Raw genomic sequence first — 16,814 nt, forward strand, 5'->3', positions numbered from 1 at the left:
CAACGTGACATGGTAGCAGAGTATATCCCTAACCCTAACCATTTACCCATGTGCAGAAATGCAAATAGCACATTTTGACAGATAGCAGATATCGACAGAACATCAGAGCTGAAACCAGACCTGGGGTGTATTTCCATCAGTGTTGGAGTGGTGCTTCTGAGACATGCAGAAGATGGACCAGAGTACGAGCAGTGGAACTGCAAAGATTGACTAGAAAAGGAGCGATTTGCTCCACAGCATGCTTTGTGAGCTGATCGCAGCACAGGCGGAGTATGTGGAAATTGGAGGTTCACACAGCAGCTTTAAGCTAAAAAGAAGCCAGTTAGTTCATCTTGGTGCAGAGGGCAGTGACAGATGATTGTATACTTGAAGGGGTAGTGAGGCAAACAGCAGGAATATGATACCCCCTATGAAGTCTAGACCCAGAAGACCTGTGAGGACTAGATGTTGATGAACTGAATGGAGGCGGCTGGGGTGGAGGAGGGTTGCAACATCCATACTCAAATGACAGGCTGACTGCAGAAGACAGGATGATAGATTTAAAATACTAAGAGTGCGTGATGACTGGTCAACAATATTGTGGCAGAACCTGATTAGCTTAGTACTTAAGAGCATGAACACCCATAACCAGTTGATCACCTGACTGTGAAGAAAGAATGAGCGAGTGGTGACTAATGAATGAGTAAATACAGTCTTCCTGCATGAACTTTTGCTGACCTCCATTAAATATTACACAGGCTATTCCACGCTGGCAAGAGCCTTAGATAATATAAGGATGCAAGTCTGACATATAGTGTGTTATATTGATCTTGGATATGTGGCTTGATCCAGTCAGTAGCTGCTTTCAAAGTCCAGGATCCTTCCTCAGTAGGAAAGATCATCCCGAGTTGGGTCCTACTGAGGAGAGGCAAGAGTCCCTGACAACTGTGGAATACACATTTGGAACAGGCTAGCCAGTGCACGTGACTGCATCATTGGAATGGTCACACCCATATAACCTATGGTGGCAGAAATTAAAATGGGAGGGGTATGAACAACAGCTTGTACAACTTTTACCCAGCACCATCTAATATGCTATATCATTACAAAATCACATTCTATATAATAATCATCAAACAGTATAATCATATACTGATATTGCACTATTTTCAGATTTTTTTTTATCTGTTTGAAGGACTCAGTCCTTGGAAAAATTTTGAGGACCCTAAACCTTGGGACAGTCCTCCAACCACAGTCAGTGACAGTATCCTTCAAGAATCGATGTTCGAGGATCCTTCCCAGACTTTGAGAAACGGCTAATGTGTTTCGTTTTTTGGCTTCTCACAATGTCATTGCTGACTTTGCCCTCTCTGTTTGACAACAAATGCATATTAATTTATAAAGGGAAGGCATAGGGGCACTTTTTTTGGCAGTGGTGCTTCACCAAGCGACCACTAGTGGGAGCCAAAGCGCACCAAACAAAATTCTACTTATTGCTGCTTTAAGGTATTTTTCACAAAAAGTGCTAAACTTTTTATATTTACACTTTTTCAGGTACATATGACTAATAATTAACATTTTTTCTCCAGTGAGGGGAGGATTCACCAAGAGTATCGGCGTGAGACCGTGAAGCATCACCACTTGGGCTCGGTGTAAGCTGGAAAGGCGACTTCTTGTGGACAGCCCACTTCTTCGTGTAGACACAGTCACAGAGGTCGCAGGGAAGAAACCCACCGCTGCATGTTGTTCTCAAACAGCCCCCATGTAGCTTCTCTCGTCTGTGTCCAGAGCTGTACGGTTAAACGACAGGGGATTATGAGTGAAAACACCTGGGTGCGGCACACTTTGGAGGAAAAGCTGTCGCGCTGCCGGAGGTCGTACGCAGTTTTGCCTTTTGTATTTCCTTGCTGAATGTCGTGGACATTTTGGATTTTTTTAAATGCTGTGTGTCATAAACCTTATCAAAAACGGATCATTATTCGCCTGTCTTCGCTTTTAGTTAGTTTGTCCGAGTTAACATATGTAAATTGAACACTTTTAATTGTGAAAACAACTGTGGGACGAAAAACGTTAAACAACTTGAGGAGGGCTCGCGCAGGAGAATGTGCTGTGCGTTCAGGGCCAGCAGTTTTAAGTGTTAGCTTGCTGCTAACACTAGCAACAACCTTATTGAACTACCCTCAAGCGAATCTCAGAGGGAAGCTAATGCCCTCTCCTCGAAGTATCTTTTGGATAATAACACCCTGACAACAACCCGGACGTCTAAAAGGAAGACACTGACTCGACATTAATCAAGGTAAGCGTCTTTGTTTGCGCAAGTTGCTGCGCCCTGTATCATACAACATGCTAACGTAGCTGCTAGCATGAGCGCAGTATCCCATTCTGATGCTGTCCGAGCTGAGTTATATTATAATTGAAGCTATTTCAACTGAATAATTTTAACAGCTGAACCCAATATTAACGCTTTAAGCTTAGAAACGTCTGTGCTGATATATTTGTCCGACTATCATGGGTTTTTTGACTGTAACAGGAGATTAAAGCAGCTGTCTGTTTTCGGTATGTTTCCCATCAACAGCTGTACATGGCAGCCCGTTATGGCTATTATCTATTCACAGCCACCAGACTGTCACATAAAGCACAGTCGAGTGCGTTTAAAAGAGTTGGACAATAACACGTTTAAATAGTCCTCTCGTCTACATTAATGTAAACAGCTGCAGTGCAACAGCAGCAACAGCAGTCACATCTTTTGTTGCGGAGCACCTTCAGCGCTTCGATAGAGGGACGAGGGATTAGAGCTCTGTACCCTCAACATTTTCATTTTCTCACCACTTCACTAAGCAGATTACTATCCCGCACTTAACTCCAATGTCATTTAATCCTGTTAAGATTGGACATAGATGTAAGAGCTAATCTCCCCAGGTTTGATTTGAGGAATTTCAGCAGGTCTGTCCATGTCTTATGCATATTTTGGAGTGTTTAAATTGGGAGTATTGTCAAGATACGCAGCTGAGACAAGTCTCCAGAACCTATGAAATATATAACGCATAGGTGCATTTTATTGAAGCCACCTGATTAACATCCATAGAAGCTCTCTGGTTTAACACTGCATTACATTATGCATGTATTGTAGAGCTTGTCAATCCTGAATCATATAGCATTTAGCCTAGAAATCACAGCCATGTGAATTGTAAAGGCAGTGACACATTTATGCATCCTATTAGATTATCAGATAAGACATTAAAGATGTAATGTTTATCCAGACGAGGTGACTGAACAGTAAAAGTGACAAGATGGGCTGCAGAAATGGCATACTTAGAAATGTCAGACACAATACACTTGTATTTGAATCAGTTAGAGCCTGCAGTATATACAAGTCAATACAGGTTCATTTAAAGTAAGTCTTAAAGAACAATTTCTTTTAGATAATGACATATAGATTGTTTTTTTACATTCATATATGCATGGATGGAGATTCAAACCTGCTTCTATAAGGACCTGGCTCTGCATTTTTTAAAACCAGAAAATCAATAACATTTGAGCTGATCAATACTGCTATCAAGGCTTGTGAGTCCTGTAACATGACAGTACGTCTTGATTAAGGTCATTTCATTTGATTCAAATTCACTGGTGCACAAATAGTTGTCTGATGAAGTTTTTGAAGTATAATTCTTACTGCAAGCCTATAAGAATGAAGCCCAGCAGCATCAAATCAAATTGAAATGCAGCACCCTTGACTGCTTCCATATAAAAAGGCTTTGGCACCTTGTCCTATGCTGCAGCTGCTGCAGGTCGGTCTTCTTCTATCACCCCAAAGAAGCCGTGGTACACTGCCCCAAATTCCTGTTTTTAACAAGATTTTAATCCATTATCGAAATCCATGCTGAAACTGGCTAGGGCTGTGGTCAACCAAAGAAAAATTTGGTCGACTAAAATCGCACCAGATCATCAATTAATTGATTGGTCGTGGGACGGACAAAAATCATCCTTTTTAACAAAATGCTGCCACACTGCTGACTTTTTCGACATGTCGTCAATTCACAGGAAACAGAGTATAAACGTGCGTCACAGGCTTTGCTCTCCTCTAGGGTGGGAGGGTCCTAGTGATGTTGTTTTGACTTTCTGGGTATTAACCTGTAATTAATTACACTTAAAGGCATGAGTAAATTCTATTTGAATAGTTATATTCATAGTTTTTTTTTATAAATTATATTTTGTGACACTAGATAACTGAAAAAAATAAAAACACATGACTTCTACCTTCTCACTCTTGCAAAAAATTGATTCTTTCAATTAAAGTAGCATGTGCGATTGTTCAACCGATTGGATTTTGGGCGAAAATGAGGTCGTCAACCAGTTAATTGACCAATCCACTTGAGGTTGTCAGCCCTAAAACTGGCAGGATAAAACCCAGTTAGCTGATCAAACAAGGCAACACAATCCCACATCATAATGTGTCTTGCAGGTGCATGATTTTTGGCAAGGGTAAATAAAAACTCAGTATGATGTGTTCAAATGTAACTTAAAAGGAAATGTAGGTTTTAGAGAGAAATTTTAACAAATTCAATTGTTTGTTATGGGGGATCATTGTTGATTTTTCAGGGCGGATATCAATACAAATTGTTTGTAGTTCATGAGACCAATTGCTGATATTTGCAATTGATACACATTTATTTTGACACACAAAATGTTCTTAATGGGACAAAAGTGAAATTGCATGATTGAAAAATGAAAAAAAAAAAACAATTTAGCCCTGAGCTCTGTGAGCATGAGAACTAGCATAGAGCAGAGCAGTAGCATTAGAAAATAATGCCATACGCTCACTGTGTCAGTGGCACTTAGGCTACTTGCGGTGATTGGCTAGTACTCATGTGACATCCAGCCAATCAGATTTTGTTGGATATAGGAAATTTGGTGAGACTTAGAGAGTAAAAATGTAGGCAGAGGGGAAACCACATTTTGCAGTGGAGCTGAGTTGGCACACTTTTGATTAATTAAGGTTATTGGTAAAATAAGATGCCAATACCGATAATCTGCCAATTGCCAAATATTGGCCTCAATATTTGGCCAAGGTGATTATCGGTTGACCCCTAGTTTATTGGGTTAAACTTGCTTTCTAAGCAATTTAAGACAGGGGGTTGTGTTTCCCACACATATACATGGGTGAGCCACCCAGGTATACCCCCCCCCCCCTTTTCTATTTGTATAGAATCACAACCTGTGTGCATGAGAGGGATTGCCAATAGTAAATCCCTCCAATAAATGCACAGATTGAAGTACAGTTATGCATTATTCTGCAGCTCCTTGCTGCACACCTGCAGCTCACCTGCTATGACTGAAGAGTATCCAAGGACACATTGCAAAAGTCAAGTAATGTTATCTGAGCATTGTTGTCAACATACTGTTGATGAAATGCTTAAAGGGATATACCTGCTGATAAAGGGTGTAAATATCAAATACTACCAATCCTCATCCCCTATTATATATATCAACATCTAAAGTTGAATCAAAATTGATGGCAGTTTCTTAAAGAAAACCATTTGTTCAGATGATATTGGATTATATCATTGAATGCTGCATTATTGATTTATTCCTTACAGCTCAGATCAATGCCAACCAAACTGTTTGTGTTAATTGCTTGTTTCAGTATCTGCTCCTCTGTAACATAAAACCTTGATTTGATGACCTGTGTTGTTATCTTTCCAACCACAGTGTCTGGTTTGCTAAGAAAGTTATCTTTGCTGTGAACTGTTGAAAGATGCGAAGACAATCCATTTGAATTTAGCTGTAGCTGGAGTCAAATTATCAAGATGATCTAGAATGTCTTTTGTGATTTGTTTATGATCTGCATAATGCAAAGTTTCAAGAGTTTGGCATAGCTTCATTTAGGGCTGTAACAAGTAATTGTTTTCTTTGTTAACTGAGCTGTCAGTCATTTTTTTTCATTATTAGAATGGATTTTTGGATAAAGAAAATCTCAGAAGATAGTGAAACATTCCTTGTTCTCCCAGAGGATATTTAGTTTACTATCACATAGGAGTAATGACACAAGGATAAGTAACATTCAAAGCTGGAATCAAGCTGGTTGTTTGTCATTTTTCAGCTCTAAGAAACATGGAAGATATTCAGCCAGGTCCAGTTGTTAATGAATGTTCAATAGCAGACAACTTATCATTTGATTGATGTAATTTCCCTTTATCTCTAATTAGACAGGACACTTTATTCTCCTTCCTTCCTTTGATCATTCATCTAACTAAAAGCAAATAACGTTTTGCAAGGCTGATCTTTGGTATAATACACTGCATAATCTACAGAAACAGTCTTGCCACAGTGGTGTTTGTTGATGTGTTGAAAGCCTATGTTTGGTGAACGTTTCATGCATGGAGTTCCTTGTGTGATCATTCACAGCAGACTGGAAGATAAGGTTCATTCAAACAAAAAGGGCCCTTAGCTTTACTGTTCTTGTCTCAGACTGGTGCCAGACTGGGGTTGATACAGAAACACTTGCATAAGAGTTTGTTGTGCCACTGGAGACAGAAAGCAGGAAATTTGAAGAAAAATTGCATGCATGTTTCCTTATGCTCTGAAGTATTACTGTGGCTTTGGAGTAATTAATTAATTGTCCACAATGCTTCCATTGTAACCTTTTTCATTTTCATTATAATTGAATTTCACTGTTGATTAAGCCTAGTTCACCTCGTTTTAATTGACTTTTTCCTCTTAAAACAGTACCCAAAGTGTTTTGTTAGGCAGATTAAAACTCACCCTGGTTCTCACTTGTGGTTGCACTTTTAAAAGCCAATGAAATGTTATCTTTACCTTCTTAAGGTGATGTAATGCCTGTTGAAATGGGACACAGTCATGGTAATCGTCCTGAACTGTGAGCCAATGGGATATCAGCTGAAGAGAAAACAGCTGGGGTCAGAAGGGTGTGCTTGTGTCAAACGGTGCTGTGAGCAAACATGTACTGTTTGAGTACTGCTACTGTAGTCGGGTTGGTCTAATGGCAGATTTTAGAGAAGATTTCCTTGAATATATTTCATTGTGTGATCAGCTCGGCACAGTTTTCCTTCCTAAGTTTCCAGGATCTGGGTTAACATGCCTTATTTTAACCATGTGGTAAAAATGAATGAGAGATATCCTGGAGCATTGTGCAATCATTGACGTTCTTTGCGTGGCCTTAAGAACACACACACACACAAAGTGTCTAAACACTCGTGTGACGTTAGAGTTGCAGTGACGTTGTATTACCACAGTGACCCAACTGAGTATTTGTTGTTGGGCTTGGAAAAGAGCCATTTACAATTTTCACAGTGAGTGTGTCAATTTGGATTTAATTTTTGATGGACTGCAGTGTGCCAATGATTTGGAAGGAAAGAAAAAGCTATTGGCAGGCCATTTTTAATATTTCAGCCAAGGGAAAATTAAATTTAGCTCAGGTTTGATTTTTAAAAGGTTATAAAGATCATCCTGACTGTATCACAGTCTTCACTAAAAATAAATACATTGAGTTAGTGTTCTAAAAGGATTTAGCACCAGTAAAGATTTGATGTGGGCTTTTTCATTGTTTTTTGTGTCTAGTTTTGAGACTTTATGTTGTGCAAGCAGCCCTGCCCCTCCTCCTCAGTGCAGGTGCATGATGGAGAACAAGCTGTTGCATGTGTAGATTTTACTTTCAGTTCAATGACCTTTCTTCAGAGAGATAACACAAAATAGCTGTACAGATAAGGCCACAAGTCAGTGATTTATTAAACTACAAACAAAATATATAGACACATTTTCATCAATTTCAAATCAAGATACGTGCCCTTTATTCCACCTTTAATGTCTAATGGTCAGTTTCTTGATTGCCTCTTGTAATCTTTTATGGCCTTGGATTATTGGTGCAACAAAAACAGACCTTTTTAGACCCCAAGTTGAAATCATGGTATTTTGATTGGGATTTGTCACAGTTTCGGGGTGCTTGTAGAACAAACATTAAGTAACCAGGTAAATCAGGCATCACCTTAACCTGCGAATTCACGAACAGATCAGTCGAACAGGGTGTCTGCAGGGTCTTAAAAAGTTGTCAAAGTTGATCAATCCATTTAGTGGAAATTAAGGCATTCAAAAAGTACTTAAAGCCTTAAATGCTAGAGTAGAAGGTCTCTAATTCTGTAGGTGTTTTTGTCAAAAGAGGTTGTGAGCTGTTTTTAGCTCATGTCTTTTAAAGATTTAGTTTTAATCACAAGTGAGACTCTGATGGAACTCCACCAGATCTGACATCTGTCCGGTCGCTTGTTTATGTTCTGGCCCATTGAGCTATCAGTGCATTCTTAAAGCTCCCTTGTGTCCCTAGCTAGCAAATTAACTATGTGATCGAGTGATGTGCACATGTTAATGACAGGCAGATGCAAGGTTTCTGAGAAGGGGTTGGAGAAGAAGGTGTTGGCGCGAAGGCTTGGGCCAGTATTTGTTAACATTTAGCAGGATTTTGCAAAGAAAAGCAGTGAACCTTTTGCCTAGTGTAATACTGGCCCAGTATGTTAATGTTATCACTGCCAGCATCTGAAAGAAAGCTTAATTTATTAACTGCATACTACAATAACAAATTCTATCGGCATTTCTTACCATGATGTCACATTTTTATCTTCTAATCTGCACAAAAATGTACATAACCGTAGTGCCAGTGTAACTTCTGAAATGGAAGAATTAGCTCTTAAAACACCTGAAAATCCAAGATCAAGTCTTGGTATCAGATATTGATCTGATTTTGACTCAGATAGATGGATCAGGTAACAATAGACGGATCCTTGAGGCTTTACAGCTCAGTTTTACGCATTTCTGTGTTTACAGCAAGCATTTATGTGAGCTACCTCATTGTTTTTGGTTCTTCAGTAGCATTGCATGGAGGACACCAACAACAAAAGCAATGCATTTTGGATCTATTTTATGCTTGATATGTCATTAACTTCCAGGACCAAGCACTTCATACACAACTCTTGTTTCAGTGGCTGGTGGTTTAACATCAGGTTTAACAGACAAAGAAGGCAGATGAAAAGAAACCAAGTGAAACAAAGTAAAGCAGTTAACTTTGTCCACTACATTGCAAGGACAGGGGAACTTTCCACTGATGACGGGAAAGTGACAAAACAGTTGAAACCATGATGCAGTTTGTCAGCACGTAACAAATGCTGAAAGGCACTCTACCAGGCCTCTAAAAGAACATATGAGAACATTTACCTGCAGATCAATGGAAGTAAAAGCTCTGAGTACAAGTATCTGAAGTAATGCCATATCACAGTACTACAGGCTAAAACTTTAACAGATGATGCATGAGCAATTTGATTTTAACTGCCATCAGTTTTTATCAGCTCGCTAAAGTGCATGATATTTTAAGAGACAATGCTAACAACATGAAAAAGGAATAGACATAGGGGTGCATAAGTTCAGCTACGTTGCACACACAGTGCAGCTTGTACTCAGGGTTTACTGTGACAGCAGAGGGTGAGTGATGTTATTATATGGTACATAGACACTGTTTTAAGTGTACATGTATTTGTTTACAGCTGTTGTAGACAATGATCCCCAGCCTCATCATCACAGTTAAGAATATAGGTGATTAATCAGGTGATTAATCACTGGTATCTCTTTCAGTATTGGCAGATATCCAAAGCACAGACACTGATCAGTATGAGCTAATACATTGGATTGACACATTGTGTATTTGAGTTGCCACCCACTAACTCATTTCAAAAACATTTTCATAATCATTGGCTTTAATCTCAGTGTAAGTTCCCCCATTGCTAGTAAGTTTAAAACATCTGTTCATGTTTAATACTGATTTATTAGTGCATTTTGTTTTAGATTTACACTGCACCACACATAAATTCAAAGCATGTGCTGCTTGCGTCATTATAGAGTAGAGGGACATGTGGTCTTTTGGAAACTAGGCCCAGGCAATTAATCAAAATACAGAAGTAGCAGAACCGCCAAGTGCAGTATCCAAATCAAAGATGTTGCAATTTTTGGATAATGTGTGACAAATCAATTTGTAAGATCTTGGCCATTTGGTTTTATAGCTTTCAGACAGATTTAACTATTGGGGAGTGGAGTTTAATACCACAGTTCTAGCACATTTGAGGAGTTTAAAGTATCAACATCTTATTTGTTTAAGATCTTTTGCTTGATAGCTTCAGCTTCTACACTGAGGGATAACTTTTTGTTCTATGCCCAGTATGGTTAATTTAACACTTTTCTCCCCATGTAGTCATACAGCTTTACTTTTAGAAAGAGGAAGAAGGAACCCACTCCTTCCATTTCTTATATGCGTCACTTTTATTCCAGTTTAGCTGCTACAGTAGAGTGAAGGTATTTATACAGTGTTGTCATTTTCACCCAGCCTGTTTAACAATGCACACAGTGTCAGTGTTTGAGCTCGTGTGACGTCTTTGTTTAGGCTGTGAGTAAAACTCAGTTTTTACATGCTCTCTGACTGGTTTGGAAGTTTCCTTGTGTTGTGTAATATTTCGTAGGTTTTTAAAGAGCCCTTGTAAGGAAGTGTTTTGATGCAGAGAAGTGCTCGTCATACCGTCCCAGCAGGTGCAAGCATGCATAAAAAACCAAAACTTGATTTGGTTGTAGATAGTGTGACTGAAGTGAGAAATCCAGGTCATGGGATTAATCAGCCACCAGGTAAACCCATCTTCAGTCAAATTATTGTCATATTCAGGTAGAATAAGATATATTTTTCACTGACATCTAGTTATTCTTTCCTGTTTCTGGAGTCCCTAACAGAAGCTCACTTTAAAAGGGCGAATGGCCATGATAACTAAAGCTGCAGCGCAGCTAACGTGATCTGGAGCAGGCTATATTCAGACTAGGGATGTCCCCAGCTGATATTTATAATTTATGGCAATGTTTCAGTCCTACTGACCTGACTCAGCATGCAGAAAAAGCACTGACACACCACTCTGGACCAAATCTATCTGCTCTGGAAGATTCTGCTATTTAAAGATAAGCCTGCATGAAAATGTTGAAATATTCTATTTTAGGGCAGGAACTTGCAATGAATAAATTGTCTTTGGAATGTAAGAAATGGGTGAAAAATTTTAAGTACAGTTTCTAAAAGCCCAAACAAACATTTTTTGTTTTGTCTAAAATCAAAAGATTTACAATTTCCTGTGATCAAATCTAAAACTAATCCCATTAAAAACATTTTTAGATCTCTGCTATATTCTTTTTCTCAACAAGGGATGTGCTAAACAGATCCTGGAATCTGGTATTGGTCCAATCCAGACTCAAACAGATATGTAGGCTTTTGCCTTGTTTCAGTAGGACAGCTGAGAGAAACAGAAAGCATGATGAGAGAGAAGGGGAAGACATGCACTGAACAGCACCAGTATTGGGATTCAGGGGTCCTATGACCATTGTGTGGACTGTAGCCTTTGTACAATGACACCTGCTCTACCAACTATACTGCTGAACTGATTCCTATCTGACATAGTCTAGTTACTGCAGGCAAGCACCTACATGTGCTACATGACTTTTATTGGATCTTTGGTAGGCTGTGCATTTTGGAAGATGGAGCCAACTCATCATGTCAGGCTCTATAATCAGTTTGTATATATTTCACACCAGTTACTACAATTGCCCTGTACACACTTTTGTATTTTAGGCTGTATCCGTGTGAATTTACTCATCACTCAAATATAGGAACGGCTTTTAGTGAGAGTCAGAAAATGATCAAATATTCCATATAGCATTTGTGAAAACCTAGATGGCATCCTTAAATGTCTTGTGATTTACCAGGACTAAAAGACATTCAGTATATTTTCATATTTGAGCAAATACACCTGAAAATATCACCTTTTCCAGTTAATCTAATGATTGGTTAATAGTTGCCATTCTTTTGATTATTGATTATTGATATCCAGTCAAATGACAGTGCAGTCAATGCAACTGTCATTTTTGTACGGTAATTTTCATTTGCCATCTGAAAGTCTGTGTACCTGCAGCTTTACTCCATTACCTCTTTGTTGGTCCATAATGATAAATCAAAGATATAAGCCTGAGTCTATTGATTTTCCTTCTTGGTCTGTTGCTCAGCAGCCATTAAAACTAGTTAGTGAATAGCAGGAACTGTACATTAACTACTGTTTATCAATATTGAATGAATAGCCTATTAAGCTCAAGGAAGGCCTTGCTTACAATAGAGTGATGGTTCATAACAGGTTTTGCGAGTCTGTCTTTGCTTTAGAAAAAAAGATAATTTGCATGAATTTTACAACCCCCGTCAGTTGAAACATACATCTGTGAGAGCCAGTCCCTCCCTAATGGTTTTCTACTTCTCTGACCTAGTTAAGGTATAAAAAAATACTGTTTCTTGCTCATTCAGTCTCACTGCTTCTCATCATAATTGTTCATAATGCTAAATCTGATTTTAGTTTGGTTTGTACTCCCTGGTTGGGAACAACACACAGAAGGATGCTGCAGTGAATTTGCTGAAAATCTTCTGTAGTGGAAGATATTTGGGAGATCTAATTACAAATGAAATCAGGCACATTGTTATTAGGGCTGGGAGTTAAAATCCTGTCTCAGTATTTTTAGCTGAAAGGTGATACATGCTATATCTGGGGGCAACTGTGTCTCAGTAGGAAGAGCAGGTAGTCACTCAACCGGAAGGTCGGGGGTTTGAACACCAGCTCCTGCAGCCACATGTTGACATGTCCTTGGGCAAGACACTTACCCCAGCTGCTCCCACTCTCAAATCAGTGATGTGTGAATGAGTATGGATGCATATGAAGGGGATTAGTTAATAATGATAGACACTATACATAGTGGTCTTCGCTATCAGTGTGTGAATGGGTGTGAAAGTGTGACCTGTGGTGCAAAAATGCCTTGGGATTTCAGATTATTAAAAAGAACTGTATAAGCTCAAGTCCATTTGCCATTACCACGTCTTTACATGTGTTATTTCTGTCAAGAAGGAAAAGAATGTCATGATTACTGACTTCTGAACTTTGGTATGGTTCTGGTAAAAATCTAACAATATTGAAATTTATTTGAAACCAAGGCAACAAAAAAGAAGCCCTAGACACGCAATATTTTGTTTTCCTGAAAAATTGCAGTCAAAAACATTGGCAAAATCTCCTCATACATTTGGCTCAGAATTTTCTTCAGTCTTAAAATACCATGCATTCAAAATTATGGAATCTCCATTACATTTAATGATCACTGTATCCAAAACCGATATGAACTTAATGATCTCCAGTCATGTTTTTGGACTTAAAGAGAGAGAGTACACTGTTTAAATTAAATAAATCTGATTATAACATTTGGAAAAGTTGGTGGTCATTGAAATGAGTGAGGCTTCTTGTCAGTTTGATTGCATTTTAGATCATTAAAGACAATAAATTACCCACTATTGGGTATTAAAGACTTTTATCTTTGTTTGCCATGATATCAAACAGGTATCAATATGGTTTGATTTTGCTGCTAATTAGATTTATCTTCAAATACAATAAGATAAATTAAATTATAATTCCCTATGATGACTAAAATTTGGTTAAGTTATCTCGTGATCAGTAAGCATACTCAGATAACCTTTTTATTTAGCAGTAGGCCTGGCATCTCTTTATTCATAAATTAACATCAATGATATGGTTATTTGGATGGCATTGCCCTACCATATGGGCTATTTGAAAACATATCTATCTTTTAAAAACTTCAATATCGCCCAGCCCAATTTCTTAGACATTACCCCTGGGAAAAAATGGTCTGTTATGATGTCAGATAAGCGTCATATCACACTACTAGCTGTACAGCCCTGCTGATTTTATGTGCAGAAGGCTGGGCAGTGCTTTGTCTTCAGGCTGTCTGCACATGATAAGCAGACTGAGCTCAACTGCAGTGGGTTGGTCACAGGGTTAAACAATATCTTGGCATGAAATTCTACTTTATATTTCATCTGACTTATAAAGAAGACATGCAAAATTCATGGTGAAGAAAGGAATAATATACTTATAATATACCGTGTCTTCAAATCAATCCCTGCAGGGTATCCAAAAAAGTATGATAGGTTGAATACAGTGGTAGAACAAAGGCACTATGTTTTTATTTGATTTTGTTAGATTTATACTGAAATGTATATTAAACCCAAATCATGCTGTGAAGTAAGTCATCTTAAAAATTGCAGCTGGCTATTTAAGTGAATTACGTGAATAACCTCTGATTTAAAAAAGCAGAATTTCTTCTTAAGGTTTGAGACAGTAACTGGACTCAGTGCAGCCTGGTTCATCCATATTCATGTTCATTCATATTCACTGCATGGCATCATGCAGCCAAAAACGTACACCATAAATATTACATAGCTTCTGTACTGTACTTTTCATTTTTTATTATAGTATAAGTTCAAGGAGCTTTTTATCAGCTCATTACATTTATTCTGGAACTGAAATTGATCCAGCAAACCCCCAAGAAGATCAATAAATTCATCTCACTCAGGATAATTTGATCCAGATCTGCATGATGATTGCTGTGGACTGTATGTTCATGTTTCATAGCTTGAGAGGAATAAGAATGGTTCAAGCCAGGTTGTCCTAAATCGATTTCCTGATATTCTAGGTGGAGGAGGGCACATGCTGCCCCTCTGAACAGACTCAAACCAGTTTATTTTTGATTTAGAATCGTCTGATTTTTGCTGGCATGCATTTGAGATGGAATGCACAACTAATCTCATTTTATAGCTTCATGCCTCTTGGATATATCCAAAGTGACGGCTTGTGATCATATAATAGTGCTTGCTCAGTAAACAACAATTTACATCTCATCTTATTTTATGGACCATCCTCAGCTCTCAGATACACAAAAAACAGGCTGCTGGTCAGGCTTTGCCTCAAGACAGAAACACTTAGAAATCATGCAATCCATCTTTTCTACAATCAATGTGTAGGCACCCATATTGTTTTTCTAGGGATGTATGATGAAAGATTTTTGCCGATGTCGGATATGCCAATATTTCCAAACTCATTTTCACAAATACTGATGCTAGTATATACACATCTTAATTTATTGTGAAGATTACCAAGTGTCTTCTATGCACATAGAGGCTGAGTCAAGCGAAGCTGAGAGAGGAGTGGAGAAGCAGACAGTCTGGTAGTTGTTTTATGTTTGGAGATTGACTCAAAATGTTCTGGGCTCATGAAATTTTCATATCTGCCAATACTAATGTCATGCTGCTAATATTGTACACGCCGGGTTGTTTCAAAGGATAATCATGGTAGGCAGTTTCTACTTGGCAAACAATCAGTGACACATAAATGGTCAAATAGACTTGGTAAGATAAATCTAATATTTCCAATATTGGAAAAATCTGTCAGTATGATAGGTTTTCTCTCTGTGATATATGTTGTCCTTTAAAAATACAGGAAGTTGTCCAAATATATACACTGAGTTTATGCAGGCCTAAATATTTAAACTAAAATTCAAGTCCTGCAATTATAATCATGTTTATTTTAAACTTCAATTTTATTTCCCTTATCATGTGTGACACGAGAAATGTAATGTGTAATAACATAAGGGATGATGCATCGGTTTAAGAGCGGTATCAGCTGATATGTGGCCCGTTTACAAACTTAGTATATTGGCATATGATGTTGCATGAGCAGATATCAGTTGCAAATGTTTATCTGTTATTTCAAATCATTTTAGCATTTATACACATAGCTTTTTAATCAAATAAGATATTTTTTTGCTTGGGCAGAAGTTGTCACCTGTTGGACAAACTGATTTTTTTTATGGTCAAATTTGGGAGAAAAAGTTGGCATAGTGGGAGTGTTACACCAGAAGAAATAAACACAAACATTTTTTTTTTGCAATGGTGCATCTCCATTATTGAGACAACCGTATAAGCTGCAATAAATACACAACTTTTAAGAATTTGTGTTAGCATTAGTTATTTTCAACATGTTTCTCTTAAACCCAAAATGATTTTAAAAGTTTTTAATTTTTCCACTAAAATTTCACAAATTGGTATAAAGGTGCCTGATAGTTTGGTTTAGTTAAATCTAAACAACATCAAAATGATGTGAAAGTATGACCCTTTTACCTAGAGCTCCATTCAGCAGTTAAAATGTAAAAATGTTGGTTAAGAAATTATAGCTTGCTTTTATAATGAACTTTTCTTATCTATTGCAATAAATTCAGACTTTTGCCTTAAGTTTATTGCAGTGATAAAATATTTGGAATCTATTATTGCAGTCCAAGGTTGTCAGCATTTTCAATTCTTGGATATTTTTCAATAACACCATTTGAAAGGATACATACTTTGCTATTTTAATGAGTAGTATCAAAGTGCCAAAGCACATGTGTTACACAAGAAGGTGGGAATGGAAGGAATGAATTCATCAAGAAATTGCATGCAACCTACTGCACGCTGTCTGAATTGCACAAAACTATGTTTGTTACATGATGTGCCAAAATGTAACAGATGTATTTGGACAATTTAAACACATACAGGAGTCTGCATGTAATTTTTGGTCAATGATAGAAGAAATTAGGCTACTCAGTATTAGTTATCTAGGGTTTGTTTTTCTGTTTTTGTAGTCAGAGGTTCTGCTGGACTTTTTTGTAGTCCCATCATTTTGACGGAAATGGTCGTAAAAATTCACTCATGCCATTTTACAATCCGCCATTATAATTTCCTCTTTAATATCTGTAATATGATATAATTCAATATGACTTTATTAGTAGTGTTTAATTAATGAAGCACCATTTCTAAACTTAAATTAAAAAAAAAACAATCTTTGAGGTCCTGCATTTTAATGGCACTGAGAGAAAAGAGGAACACAGCAGCACCA

At 37.8% G+C, this 16,814-nt stretch overlaps 1 protein-coding gene across 5 annotated transcripts in view; it reads left to right on the top strand.

Moving 5' to 3' along the window:
• Positions 1 to 1,672: 1,672 nt before the first annotated feature.
• erbin (erbb2 interacting protein) overlaps positions 1,673 to 16,814 on the top strand; it is a 106,844-nt gene continuing 91,702 nt past the window's right edge. For all 5 annotated transcript variants that reach the window (XM_041811748.1, XM_041811747.1, XM_041811746.1 and 2 more), the window contains exon 1: positions 1,673 to 2,275. The gene's annotated coding sequence lies outside the window, so the exon portion shown is untranslated. The remainder of the gene's footprint in view (positions 2,276 to 16,814) is intronic.

This window comes from Cheilinus undulatus, linkage group 17 (assembly GCF_018320785.1).
Source record: "Cheilinus undulatus linkage group 17, ASM1832078v1, whole genome shotgun sequence".
Taxonomy (NCBI): domain Eukaryota; kingdom Metazoa; phylum Chordata; class Actinopteri; order Labriformes; family Labridae; genus Cheilinus; species Cheilinus undulatus.